At 40.5% G+C, this 11756-nt stretch overlaps 1 non-coding gene across 1 annotated transcript; it reads left to right on the forward strand.

The window, feature by feature from the left end:
• Positions 1 to 11219: 11219 nt before the first annotated feature.
• LOC116640162 lies at positions 11220 to 11351 on the forward strand. The gene has a single exon (XR_004300987.1). It is a non-coding gene; the product is annotated as a small nucleolar RNA SNORA18 (small nucleolar RNA).
• The last annotated feature ends 405 nt before the right edge of the window (positions 11352 to 11756 follow it).

Consider the following 11756-nt stretch of genomic DNA (forward strand, 5'->3'; position numbering starts at 1 on the left):
TTAACCCCCAGTATCTAAGAATGTGACTTTATTTGGAAATGGGATCCTTGCAGATGCAATTTGTTAAAGTAAAATTAGGTTATACTGGATCAGGCTGGAACCCTAATGTAATGACCAGTATCATATTTGGACACAAACACACATAGAGAGAAGACAATGTAAAGAGACACAGGAAGAAGACCACCATCTAAAAGCCGGAGACAAAGTGTTGGAACGACTCCTTCCTGCACAGCCTCAGAAGGAAGCAGCCCTGCCAACACTCTGATTTAAGACTTCTATCCTCCAGAACTGTGAGAGAATAAATTTCTGTTGTTTAAACCATACCAGGTCGTTATAGAATATGCGGGCAGATTGGAGAGGGAAGACTGAGACAGCCAGGGCAGAATTCTTAAAACCTACTGAGTCAGTTTCAAGATGACATGGCTATTTTAAGAAGAGACACAGTATTGCTTATATCCTGAAGAAACAAGCCTAGGAGTTTTATAGTTAGGACTTTAAGATGCACAAAAAATGAGACATGCTAAGGGGGAGCCAAGCAAGACAATCATATATTGAGTCTAGGCCTGGACAGGTGCTAGTATCATGGAAGACTATCTCCTAGATGGAATTATACACTTTTAAGAAGTTGAAGGCAGGGGCGCCTGGGTGGCTCAGTCGTTAAGCATCTGCCTTCGGCTCAGGTCATGATCCCAAGGTCCTGGGATCGAGCCCCGCATTGGGCTCCCTGCTCAGTGGGAAGCCTGCTTCTCCCACTCCCCCTGCTTGTATTCCCTCTCTCGCTGTGTCTCTCTCTGTCAAATAAATAAATAAAATCTTAAAAAAAAAAAAAAAAGAAGTTGAAGGCAGACAAGATGCCTGTCGACAATGAATGTTTCAGGCAAAGCCGAACTCCTTAATTTCATCTCTCTCGTTATGAAGAAAGCCACAGTAAAAAAAAATCTAGGAGAGTATGTTAGGAAAAGAGATGACTAGTCCAGGAAAAAGAGAAAAAAAAAAAAGTAAAAAGACAGGTAAAGAAGGAAGTGGTTTTGTTCCAGAAGTTAGTCAAGTCCAGAAAAAAAGTCAAAGAACAGGAAAAGCGAGGTCCAAGATAGAACCCACTGTAGAAGTACTGATTTTCACTGGGCCCCTAGGAATACATCAGAGACCTTAACAAGAGTTTCAAGGCAGGGATTGGCTGAAGGAGGCAAAACTCATATGCCTACGCTAATAGTCAGCCAACTTCCTGTAAAGGGCCAGCTAATAAATATTTTAGTCTTTGTAGGCCATATAGCCTCACTTGCCACTATTCACTCTGCCGTGGCACGTGGAAGAAGCCATAGGCAACACAGAAATGAATCAGCATTGTACTGCTATAAAACTTTAAATGTGGACATCAAAATTGGATTTCATGTAATTTTCATGTATCACAAAATATATATTTTTTTAAGATTTTATTTATTTATTTGACAGAGAGATAGAGAGCACAAGTAGGCAGAGCGGCAGACAGAGGGAGAGGGAGAAGCAGACTCCCCGCTGAGCAGGGAGCCCGATGCAGGGCTCAATCCCAGGACCCCGGGACCACGACCCGAGCCGAAGACAGATGCCCCACAGACTGAGCCACCCAGGCCCCCCACAAAATTATTCTTTTGATTTTTTCAACCATTTAAAATGTAAAGAACATTATATTTATTAATGCATGCAATAAATTAATATGTTCAAATATAAATATAAATTTATATTTTACCATATAAAAAATGAGCCAGTGGGTTGGACTCTGCCTGCAGACCATAGTGTGCAGACCCCTAGCCAACGCAATTCCAAAGCAAGAGCCCAAGAAAACAGCCATTGTAGTAAAGGACTAGAAATGCCTCTCACCAAAAAAAGTGGAAGCAATGCCTTATAGAGCTCACATACAGTTCTACCCTAGTGTAGCAGAGACACGGGCCTCAAAAGGCAGATGGAACTAAGAAGATTTTGAATATGTTGAACAGGAAAGAAAGATACCTCATATAATTATCTGGGCATGTCACCTTTGTAAATTTCTAAATTTTACGAAAGCTATTCCCTGAGACAGGATGCATTATGCATAGATAAATTTTCCCCAAGATGCGGCAAAACACATCTATGGCCTTGTGCCATACTTAATCCATAATTAATCTCTTGAGGAAGATTCTCCTGAGTTTCTATTTATTGGCCATGGTCTCCAAGCAACTGGCACAGACTGACTGATATCCTAGTGAAGCTAAGACTAGAATGACTTTCTCTTTGCACATGTGTGTTTCCACTGTCTCTTTCCCTCCTTCAAATACTACTGACTGGTCAGGAACACATCAAGTTCGGGGTTCAAGAAAATCATCTTGCTTATAATAACTACTTAAGAGATAAGGGATTTGACTATGGTTTAAATTTTTTTCTTGATAATTGTACTTATATGTGACCTAGTCATATTTTAGACTCCTTAAAAAGTGGGGCTTTTGGAAGACTTTAGGTTGAATTAATTCAGTTTCAGTATTCCTGAAAGTGTATCAGTCAGTATGAACTAGATTATTATGTAGTAACAAGCAATTCCAAAACATAGTTTTGATAATAGTGACAGTTTATTTTTCAGTCCATACTGCATGTCTATTACAAGTCAGCAAGGGGATTCTGCTTATCATAATAAATTAGGGACCTCATCTGTTGCATGTTCCATCTCAACCCAATACTTCCGCAAGTGCCAGGGCAGAAGTATAGAGCTAAGCAAAGTGCATGCCGGCTCATAAATTTTCCACCAGGAGGTAATACATCATTTCAACTCACGTTTCACTGGTCAGTGAGAGTCATATGACAAGGCCTAATTTCAAAGGCTGTTGCAAAGTAAAATGCAATCATGTGCCATGAAAGAGCAAATATTTAGTTTACAGTGCTGATAACTCTCACATGAAACAATATCCATTCCAGTGGGAAAATGCCAAAGCTGCCAATTGTAAGGAAATTGAAATTAATTCTACCCAGAGTCTGAGTGAGACCCCTCAAATTGAGCAGGATGACAAGTTAGTAAGAGCCCTAATTTCTTTGTACTTAAATTTATATAAAGGAAAGAAACTTTGGTTATTGGACTTTTCATTTGGGGATGTTTTCTATTGCTAATATATTATTTGAAAATTTTTATGCTGTCATCCTTGCTTACTGCCTGACTTCTGATATTCTCTGACTAACATAGCTGGGCATAAATTGAAATAAAAAATAGAATGGGGACTTATTTTCAGCCAAGAATGCAGAGCAGCCATGCTGATCATTTAATTCAGGCTCCTCTTCTGTCCCATTTCAGAGCACTTCTCATGGCAAAAGATAATCCACAGAGGAGATGTGGTTGGTATTAGAAGTGTGGTTGCAGGAAGGAAGAAGCAGGACCATCTGGAGAAATTGACCATCTCCTCGATCAAGGAAATTTGCCATATTGGACATGGAAAACACTAAGAACTAAGATCAAAAATCTGAGGACTGGGGTGCCTCTGTGGCTCAGTCAGTTGGGCATCCAACTCTTGATTTTGGGACAGGTCATGATCTCAGGGTCCTAGGATCGAGCCCCACATCGGGCTCCACGCTCAGCGGGGAGTCTGCTTGAGATGTTTTCTCTCCCTCTCCCCCTCCTCCCACGATCTCGCTCCTTCTTTCTCTCTCAAATAAATAAATAAAATCTTAAAAAAAAAAAAAAAACTGAGTACTATCAGAGAAAGGTATTAGTCCTACAGGTGAGTTGTCCTAAATTTGAGTCTTCGAGAGATATTGGAAAACCTGATAGTTGCCATGGATCTAGGCTACAATCCCCAGTTGAGCATTACTAATTATAAGGCTGATTTTTTCTTTTTAAAATCTCCATCTAACTACTGCATTTACTTCTCAAGTGGTTTGAAAGTTGGAAGAAGAAAAGGTATGATTAAAACCAGAACTGGCCGTTATACACAAATGATGACTCACTAAATTCTACCCTGAAATTAATAATACACGATATGTTAACTAACTTGAATTTAAATTAAAAAAAAAAGAAAGAAAGAAAGAGAAAGAAAACCCAGAACAGAGACATTTAGAAAACCTTAAAGCAGAACATTCCTTTCAAATATATCTTACTTTTCTTTCTGTGCTCAGACTGTGGCAATGTTAGCAGGCGTGACCTCAACATGCAGAACGAGGCCCGTGGACCTGTCCCTGCTGCAGAAATGCTCTGCCACCAACCACATTCATGGGCACCAAGGACCACACATCCATCCAGATGGACGGGGCTGAGGTTGACAAGATGCCAGGCAGGTTCAATGACCTTTTTTTTTTTTTAAGATTTTATTTATTTATTTGACAGACAGAGAGTGAGAGAGATCACAAGCAGGAAAGAAGGGTAGAGGGAGAAGCAGACTCCCTGCTGAGCAGGGAGCCCAATGCGGGATTCGATCCCAGGACCTTGGGATCATGACCCAAGCCGAAGGCAGATGCTTAACCGACTGAGCCACCCAGGCGCCCTCAATGGCCAATTTTAAAACCTTCGCTATCTGTGGGGCCATTAGAAGACTGGGTGAGTCTGATGACTTCATCCTCCAACTGGCCAAGGCCCACAGCATTGCTTCCTGGAGAGGATCACGGATGTAGAATATTTGCTATAAATAAATAGCAACCCCCCCACACAAAAAAACAAAAGGCAAAAACTAAATATAATCTTAGAACCTGAAAATGTAAAACAGATAAAAATGGAATTATTTTAGTGAAAGTAGAGAAAATGAAGTTATGAAGCCCATCTACTCAGGTGCCCCTCACTTCCTGTGGGTCCTCTGAGTGTTCCTCAGACCACAGCTTGAAAATCACTGCAGGAAAGGAAAGGAAAAGGGAAAGGGAAGGAAATCACTGCCTTAAAGAATTAGAATCAGGGAGGCTGGGTGCTCAATCGGTTAAGCATCTGCCTTCAGCTCAGGTCATGATCCCAGGGTCTGGGATTGAGCCCCACATTGGGCTCCCCTCTCAATGGGGAGTCTGCTTCTCCCTCTCCCTCTACCCCTCCTCTTGCTCATGCTCTCTCTCTCTCTCTCAAATAAATAAAATCTTTAAAAAAAAAAAAAAAAAGGAAAGAAAGAAAAGAATTAGAATCACTAGGCTTTTGATGCATAGGATGAACTGGCCATTTTTAATGGTGGTGAAACCATCAGAGAAGCCTAATACCTACCTTATGCCATAAAAAAACACTCCTGGGGGTGCCTGGGTGGTTCAGTCATTAAGCATCAGCCTTTGGCTCAGGTCATGTTCCCAGGGTCCTGGGATGGAGCCCTGCATCAGGCTCCCTGTTCAGCAGGAAGCCTGCTTCTCCCTCTCCCACTCCCTCTGCTTGTGTTCCCTCTCTGGATGTCTCTCTCTGTGTGTCAAATAAATAAAATCCTTAAAAAAAAAAAAAAGACAAAAACAAGCAAATAAACAAAAAACACTCCTGACCTCTCCTTCCAGAGTATCCACAAAAAGGAGGACTCTCCTTTTCCACACTGACTATACTGGGTACACTCCTGAAGTTTAATATGTGTAAGAATCAGCTGGGATTTCTATTTTCAATACAGATTCCTGGGCCCCGCTCACAGAGATATTATTCACTGTTTCTAGGGAGGCTCTTAAGAAACTACTTTCAACAACATCCAAGTAAATCTGGTCAGGTGTCCTGAGGACAACACTTTAAGAAACACAGACCCAAAGACAGAAAACATGAAAAGAAAAATGATTGGAGAACATATTAAAAGCATCCATTGGCCTACATCATGAAGGGCCTTGAATGCCAAGTGAAGACATTTGAACTTTAATTAACTGCAGGGAGCTATTGAAGTGATTTGAGCAGTAGAGTAACAAGAGACAAATTTTAAGAAAGTTAGTCTGGAAGCAGGATGTGAAATCAGCAAAATAGGGGAAAAATATATTAGGAGGTTATTGTAAGTGTCTAAGAAAGAATATAAAGAGTTTCTGGATTTGAACAGTTATAGTGAGAAATGAAGACAAAGGAACAAGTAATGGCCCATGTTATGGACTGAATGTTTGTGTCCCCCCAAAACTCATACTCAAAGCCTAACCTTCAACATGATGGTACTGGGAGATGGGACTTCGGGAAGGTAATAAGGGTTAGATGAGATTCTGAGGGTGGGGACTCATGATGGGATTAGTGCCTTTATAAGAAGAGACACCAGAGAGCTTTCTCTCTCTCTCTCTCTCCCATGTGAGGACACAGCAAAAAGGTGGCCATCGGCAAGCCAGGAAGACAGCCTACATCCGGACCTGACCCTCCATGTTGGCATCTTAATCTTTGACTTGCCAGCCTTCAGAACCATAAGAAATAAATTTCTGTTGTTTAAGCAATCCAGTCTATGGTATTTGGGTATGGAAGCCTGAGCTGACTGACAGTTTACAAAGAATCAATATGATTGGGCAGGTACAAATTGGAAATCAAGAGAAAAATGGATTCAAATATGAGACCAGGGTTTCCCAACTAACTGGAATGCAAGATGGTTGTTCCTTTAACAAAAGGGAAGAGATGGACCCACACTGATCATTGTGCTCACCCTGACTCAGGGCTTGCAAAAGGGGTAAAGGACAGTCTTCAGGGACCACATAATCCCTCCAGTCATAACTGGTTAGCCTGGTGTCAACATCTGACCCAGAGGCAGCCAACCTACAGGTTGATCAGGGACCTCTGAGCAGCCCTGGCTCAAAAAACCTGCTCCCAGGGCCACCAGGGTGGCTCCGTTAGTTAAGCAACTGCCTTCGGCTCAGGTCATGATCCTGCAATCCCAGGATCAAGCCCCGCATCGGGCTCCCTGCTCGGCGGGGAGTCTGCTTCTCCCTCTGACCTCTCCCCTCTCATGCTCTCTCTCTCACACACATAAATAAATAAAATCTTAAAAAAAAAAAAAAAAACCCTGCTCCCCACCAATCAAATTACTTGTCTCACGAGTCTGGGGAGAAAAAAACCCACCTACATACAAGGAAATGAGGCTGTTACATGTAGCTGACCCTGAAAAGATACCAAGAAGAGTCATAAACTTAAGAAGAACCATAAAGCACAAGCAAAATGAATACACTAAAGCTGTGAGACAGAAGGAAAACCTAAGCCAGCAGTTACGACAGAAGGAAGCAAGACATGCAGAAAGTGAGGTCCATTAAGAATGAATCACTAGAGGAGGAGGTGGGGGGGCTCAGTCGGTTATGCGTCTGCCTTGGGCTTGGGTCATGATCCCAGGGTCCTGGGCTCACTCGGGGAGCCTGCTTCTCCCTCTCCCTCCCTGCTGCCCCTGTGTGTGCGCTCTCTCTCTCTCTCCCTCCCTCCCTCTCTCTCTCACTCTCTCTGTCAAATAAATAAAATCTTGAAAGAAAAAAAAATGAATCACTAGAGTAGAAATACCAACAGTTACAGCTGAGATCCTTCACTGGGTGTTTTGGGATTCCTTCCTTGCTTAGCACATAGTAAGCACTCAAGAAACAGGTCCTTTGAAAATTTAAAACAAATGCCATTCATGCCTTGTCCCATCCTCCAGTCCCTGCTCTTCTTGAAGCCTTGATGTTTGCTTTGCCAGGTTCCCATGTGCATTCTCCTCGCAACAGACCCCTCATTGCTTGGCACCCTAAACGAGAATTTGTTCACACCCAAGCAAGAGGGTGACTGAAGCAGAAACTTACTGTATTCAGGGTATTTCCAGAAAATTGAGGGGTAGAGGATGAAACTGCTGGAAATATAGAACTGAATGAAGCTCAGGGGAGAGGCCAAAGCACGTGTGGATTTGAAGGTCACGCCTCTGAAAGCATTACATTAAGACTAGCTAGCTTGACAAAGCAGATCACACAGATCAAGTAGAGAGATAAGCATAAGTCCTGAGGAAATCCCTCACTTCGAGGAGAAAAGTCAGAGGAGGCAAAAGACACAGAATCCATACTTTCGAAGGTCTCAGCTGATTTTGCGTCAGGCTCATACATGATCATTTGCACTGACCGTTTGAACACGGCTGCTTTTATCCTTCACAAAGCCGAGTTTAGTGAAGACCTCTTTGCCTTGGCTTTGTTTTCACGTAGAAGGACAGTAGCAAGAGTTAATAGTCCTGGCTTCTTGCCCACCGCCTTCCACCTCCCCAGGAGAGGAGGAATGACTTTACCGAATTGATGAACAGGTGACAGGAACAGCTATAAAGAAAGCTTAGTGAGGCACTCTGAGCTAATTGGATTGGGAATGACAGATGAGCAAACCCATTAGGCTCTGACTTAGCCACATTCTCAAGTCTCCGCTCTTCAATCATAAATCTAGAGAGATCTCTGTCTTTTGGACCCATGTGCCAATCTCTCAATTGGTTCTGAAATTTGGGCAGGGCAAGGAAAGATGTTTTAATTCTCTATCGCAGACTCGTTAGTGAGAAAGCAGACTCTGAGACAACAGCATGCAGGGAGTTGGTTGGACAGTGCTCTCAAGAATCAACAGGTGGAGTAAGGGAAGGAAGCACTTGAAAAAAATGTGTATTCTGTTATTTTACGATGGAATGTCCCGAATATATCTGTTAAATCCAAAAAAAAAAAAAAGAAGCAGGCTTACAGGAGAAGTCAGGCCCCCATGCCTCTGTGGGCTGCCAGATTTAGCAAATAAACACAGAGTTAACTTTGAATTTGAGATAAACAGCAAAACGAATTTTAGCAGCAAGATGTCCCCTGCAATATTTAAGGCATACTGATTCTAAAAAATTTTTGTTTATCTAAAACTGAAAGTTAACTGGGCATCGGTATTTATTTTATCTGGCAATTCTAAGGCCTCATCAGCCAGCCAGCATGGAGCTCTGAAGCTAGAAAAGCCCTTTCAACCTGTTTTGAGTTGGGCAAGGAAGCTAGGATTCTATAGCCCCACACAGGCCCATCATTGGACACAGCTGCTCCTGGGAAGGGCGCAGAAGCTCGAGCAAGGTGGTTCTTTCCAGCCACGGGCAATTCCTGGAAAGGGTTGGCAGCTGAAAAGTGTCAGCCAACTATAATCCAAGCAGCTGGGGGGATAAGTCCTTCGGTCCTGAGAGGGGACCAGGGTGGTACAACACAGCTACCATGACCTACATCTCTCTCCTCCCGAAAGCCCTCTAACAATGATACATGATTTATTTAGTCCCTTCTGTGTTTTCAGCCATGAGTGAGGGCCCTCGAGGCACTTCTGCTTTTATTGAAAACTGTCAGTTGATGAGAGAGAAGCCAATCTAAATATTTGGCGAGTGAGTTCTCAATTTTTTATATTGAGAGTCTCATGCTTTTCCTTGGTCTTTTGAGATGGGTAGGCCATGTCACAGTTTTTCTTTCAAAAATAGTTTCTTGAAGACGCATATTCTATACCCATCCCAAATAGAAAATTTACAATAAGTTAGGAAAAAAAGATGCTTCCTTAAATTGAAAAGGGATTTCCACCCAAAAACCTAAAACAATTCCTATTTTTTTTTAATTTGGCTCTATTTTTTTCATTTAACATTTTATTAGGGAAATTTCAAACATATACACACAGAAAGAATAATGATCTCTGTGTACTTATCACTCATCTTCAACAGTTATCAACATTTTGCCAATTTCCAAATATCATTCTGAAAAGTAAAATATCTGTAAACTATTCTGAAGAGTAAAATACCACATCTCCATAAAAGTCAGGAACAAGATAAAATGATGCCTACTTTTATGGTCAATAATTTTGCCCTAGAGTTACTGGTCAATACAAAAAGATCAGAAAAAAAGAAATAAATATGAAATACTTATAAATATACTAGCAAGGTAGATATATACTCAGAAAATCCAAGGCAATCACACAATATCTCTATGGACTAATTATAATTTTCAGAAAGGTAGAAACAAGATTAACATATAAAAATCTACAGCTTTTCCTAATCAGCAACAACTAATTTGAAAATGTAATAGAGAAGAGCACTATAATTCAATTCCAATGAAACCCTGCATTACATAAAAAAACTTAAAAGTATGAAATGTATTGAAGATAACTATATAATTTTAATGAAAGCCTTAAAAGATATTCCTAGATAAAAAGGTTCAATATTATACAGATATTAATGCTCCCCAAATTAAATAATACATGTGATGCAATTTTAATCAAAATTCCAACAGGTTATTTTACAGAATTGGCAAACTAATTCTAAAGTTCATCTATGAGATGTGCCAAAAAAGTCAAGATTCTTTAGAAAAAGAACAAAAAAAGGACTTATCTTACCAGATATCAACATGTACCTTAAAGTCACAACATTTAAAATAATGTGCTTTGTGGAAAATAGGCAAATGGATCAATAGAATAGGATTAAAAGTCCAGAAAATATATATATATATACACATACATATGATCTTAGTTTATGATAAATGAGGCATTTAAAACCAGTCAGGAAATGACAGAGTATTTAATAAATGGTGTTAGGAGAAGGAAAAAATTAAAATTAAATGCCTTCTTCATGCTACACTTTAAAATAAATTCCAGTTGTATTTAAAATGTAAATTTTTTAAAGGATAAAAAATGGGAAAATATAATCTTGGGGGAAGAAAGCTATTTTGATAAAACATAAAACTCCGAACATTACGGGCATGGCAGAAGACATATAAAGAAAGTCACTTAACTGCAGAGAAGAGGGGCACCTGGGTGGCTCAGTTGGTTGGGTGTCTGCCTTCGGCCCAGGTCATGATCCCAGGATCCTGGGATTGAGCCCCACATCGAGCCCCACATCGGGCTCCCTGCTCAGTGGAGAACCTGCTTCTGCCTCTCCCTCTGCCTGCCACTCCCCCCTGCTTGTGCTCTCTCTCTGTCAAGTGGATGAATGAAATCTTAAAAAAAAAAAACAAAAACTACAGGGAACAACTTTTTCCAGAGGGGAGGTGGGGGGGGATGGGTGAAATAGGTGATGGGACTTAAAGAGTACACTTATGATGAGCACCGAGTAATGTATAAAGTTGTTAAATCGCTATATTGTACACCTAAAACTAATATAATACCGTATGTTAACTATACTGGAATTAAAATAAAATAAATAAATCAAATCAAATAGAAAGTCAAAAAGCAAGTGAATTATGACAGACAATATTGTAACTGATATAACAAAATTTTATACCTCATTTTTTATGACATATACATATAAATCTCATTTTATCTGAATTATCTAAACATTGATTAATATTTTATATACACATACATTTATATTAAAAAAACTATCAATCAATAGGAAACAACCCAATAGATAATTGAGGTCTATCCCCACGGGGCTTTTCCCGTAGACTCACATCACTGAAAATGCCTCCTAGAGTAACGATGTGGTTTTGCTTTCCTCACAGAACTATTTGTTAGATCTGTGGGAAAGAACTACAAGACAGAGTTGCTAAAAGTATGAAAGGCCAAATGTTTAAATATTTTGACCTAAGCTATTGGCATATCCCACAGTCTGTACTATTCTTGGGGGTGATAACTGGGGAGGGAATATGATTTGAATTCATTCATGTTTCGAGGGTGTTTGAAATGGAGAACCATACAGATGCATTTACTCTGACCCTAAAAGTGGCCCTAAAGCAAATCACGTGAAGAGGTTAGATCTCAAAGATGCCAGGTGGGGAAATGTTTGAAGTATGTCATCAGTATGTCCATAGTCAAGTGGAGATAAAAGAAGCCCAACTAAAACAATTATTGACTGAACACAGCACAACTGTGAATTAAGCATAGGTTCTTTTCAAAAGACCTATCTGGAAGATAAACCCTGACTCAAGCTTTAGAGGAACTGCTGTGA

Source organism: Phoca vitulina, unplaced genomic scaffold, assembly GCF_004348235.1.
Source record: "Phoca vitulina isolate PV1807 unplaced genomic scaffold, GSC_HSeal_1.0 scaffold19, whole genome shotgun sequence".
Taxonomy (NCBI): Eukaryota; Metazoa; Chordata; class Mammalia; order Carnivora; family Phocidae; genus Phoca; species Phoca vitulina.